Below are 3,550 nucleotides of genomic sequence, written 5' to 3' on the forward strand. Positions count from 1 at the left end.
TTAGCATTGTCAAGTGTTCTGGGATTCTCTTTCTTCTCAAAGTCAGCCACAGTTTATTGTGATCCACACAGACAATTCATTTTGCATAGTCAATGAAATACAGACAAAGAATCACTGCCTCAGGGCAAAATTATATTTGATATGGTCTTGTACTCATATAAATTTTTTTGTGATATTGAGACCGGAAGACATTCCCAAACTTGGAAATAGAATATCTCTATTTTTGCCTCTTTACTCTTTAGTTAAGTGACTCAGTGGATTATTTAAACTCAGTGGAGCTCAACTTTGCATTTATAAGGTGCTGCACTATTGAGTGTCATTTACCACTGTAAAATACATAAGAGAATAGGAGATTTACAAAACTGCTTACTGAGCCAACTCAAAAGCACATAATAGCAACAAAACATTTAATGTGTTTTATGTACTTGCCAATGGATATATTCTTTTTGGTTTCAATTGTTGCTGAAGACAAAGAAAAACAATCACCAATTCAACAATTTCTCTTTTATTCAATAATTTCTACATGTATCATTTCATGACAAGTTGTACAACTGTTTTCACCTTTTCCCCCCAAATTGATCTTTGCTCACTAACATAAGCTCATTGCTTATCAAGAATACGGCCTATCAGATCTTTGAAGTTATTTTCAATTTGACCCTCCACAAATTGTTGTTGATGTTCTTGTTAAATGCCTGAGAGTATGACTTATCATGACCATACGAACAACAGATCTGAATCCTGTCTTATCCTATGCCATCATCATTACTTCTGACACATTTGAGCACTGCTGTAGTCACCATGTCAAGATTGGTTGAAGATCTTCCTCTCTTTCATCAGTCTTCCACCTTTCCAAATATGATGTCTGTCTCTAAGGAATCCTTCTCCCAACAAGCTTCCCAAAGTATGTAAGATGAAGTGTTAACAACTTTTCCTCCAAGGAATATTCTGGCTGTATTTTATCCAAGACATATCTACTTTTTCTTTTGGAAGTGTATGGGATATTCAGTACTCTTCTCCAATACCACAGCTCAAAGGAATCTATTCTTTTGTTATTCTTATTCACTGTCCAGCTCTCAAATGCAAAGTAAGAAATTAAAAAGACCATAGCTTGAATCAAGTATACATTAGTTTTCAAACTGACATAACTGCTCTTTGGTTATTTGAAGAGGTCCCTGATTGCAGACTTTTGAATGCAACATGTCTTCTAACCTACTGACTGCTGGTGCCAAGAGTATTAACTGGGGATCTAATATAAGTGAAATAATTGACAGTTTCAATCTTTTCTCCATCTGTCATGATGTTGCCTATGGGTTCAATGCTAACAATTTTTGTTTTCTTGACATTGAGACACAATCCATATTAAAGGTTATATTCTTTGATTTTCTGCAGCAAGCACTTCAAGTCATCTCATTTTCAGCAAGAAATGCTGTGTCATCTGCATAACACAGGTTGTTGATGGGTCTTCCACTGATCTTGATGCCACATTGTCCTACAATATTACTAAGTGGAATACTTTTTAAATCATAATGCTCAAGGAGATATATTTATTAATTAAGCTAGACTACTGGTGCAATACTTAAGAATGTGGAGGACAGAATGTGGAATGATACTAGAAGCATCAAAAGAAGATGGGAAAAGTACACAGAGTCTCCGTCAAAAAGAATTGGCTGACACAGAAGAATTTCATGAAACAAGATAAGATCAAGAGATAATGGTGATGAAAGGAGTTCAAGTTATTCTGAACAAATTAGCAATAAACAAGGTCCCAGGAGTTGATGGAATTCCAGCTGACATATTTCAGTAAAAAGACGCTACTCTGGACTTGCTCATCAGGTGATGCCAAGAAATCTGGAGAACAATTACCTGGACAACTAACCAGATAAGATCTGTATTTATTACCATTGCAAAAAACAAAACATTGGTGACCTCACCGTGTGTGAAAATCAAACAGTATCATTAATATTACATGCAAGCAAGATCGTGCTGAAGATTATCCAACACCATCTGGAATAGTACATCAACTGAAAGTGCCAGTACATCAACTGAAACGTGCAAGAATCTGGACTATATGAAAAATAATGTATCAATATCAGAAGAAGATTTCTCAACAACATGCATTATGAAGGTGACATAACCATGCTTGTAGAAAATTACTTGAAGCACATACTGAAAAAGATCAGAGACTACAACTTTCAACTCAATGCGTTACAACTCAAAATGAAGAAAACAAAAATTTTTGCCACTAGACCATGATAGGAGAAAAAAAAGATTATTTTTATCAATCATTTTAACAAGATCCATACTCAGCATGTATGGTACCAGCAGTCAATAAATAAAAATATATGTTGCAGTGGGAAAATAGAATCTGAAACACTTAGTGAAGTTTTAAAGAGCAAGAATGTCAATTTAAAGAGTAAAGTGCAACTCATGGTATTTTCAGTTCCCTCCTTTGTCTGTGAAAGTTGTTCAACAATTCAGGAAGAGAAACAAAGAATCTATTCCTTTGGAATTGAGTATTTAATATACGATGAACTTCAAATAAAATAATTAATTTGTATTGGAGCAAGTGTAATTAGGGTACCAATTATAGACAAGAAAGATGAAACTTTGTCTCACATACTTTGGGCTTGGTGTCAATAGGGTCCAATCCTTGGAATAAGATATCATATTGAGACATGTGGAGGGTCGGGAAAGAGAAGAAGACCCCAACAGAATGGGTTAGCACGATGATTATAACAATAGTGATGGAAACTGACACATAATAGAGATTTAAGTCCCAGCAACTTCATCCCCGTCATAAGGCATGCTAGATAGACCCGCTGTGAGGGTGGGAACACAGTGACTGCAATAGGGCAAATAAGTTTTTTAAGAGCCGGAGTACCAGAAGAATGTCTATCTGTGTTTCATTGATTATGCAAAGACATTTGACTGTGTGGAATCCAACAAACTGTGGCTAACTCTGACAAGAATGGGAATCCTAGAACACTTTATCGTGCTAATGTGAAACATATACTTGGACCAAGAGGCAGACATTAGAACGGAGCATGGAAACACTATTTGGTTCAAAATTGTGAAGGGTGTACACCAAGGATGTGTCCTATCTACATAACGTTTCAATTTATATGCAGAACAGCTATGAGAAATGTGGCATTAGGCTTGGAGGATGACATCAACAATCTGCATTATGCAGATGACACAACTCTGCTTCCTGAAACTGAGGAGGATCTGAAGTTCTTGCGACAGAAAGTCAAGGACTGCAGCCTTCAATATGAATTGAGGCTCTATATCACGAAGACAGATCCTTACCATTGGAACGTTTGTCAGCATCATGCTAGATAGTGCATAGATTATGATTGCTCTCAGCTTTAGTTTGCTTGGCTCCACAATCAACATTCTTGGTACCAGCAGCCAGGAAACTAAAAGAAATATTGCTATGGGAAAGTCTACTGTTAGAGAATTCTTCAAAGTACTGAAGAACAATGATATCAGTCTGGACACTAAGGTCCATCTGATACAGGAGACAAGTTTTGCAAATCACTTGCTATGCATC

This window comes from Elephantulus edwardii, unplaced genomic scaffold, assembly GCF_000299155.1.
Source record: "Elephantulus edwardii isolate Elephantulus edwardi_28Jun2011 unplaced genomic scaffold, EleEdw1.0 scaffold00221, whole genome shotgun sequence".
NCBI lineage: Eukaryota > Metazoa > Chordata > Mammalia > Macroscelidea > Macroscelididae > Elephantulus > Elephantulus edwardii.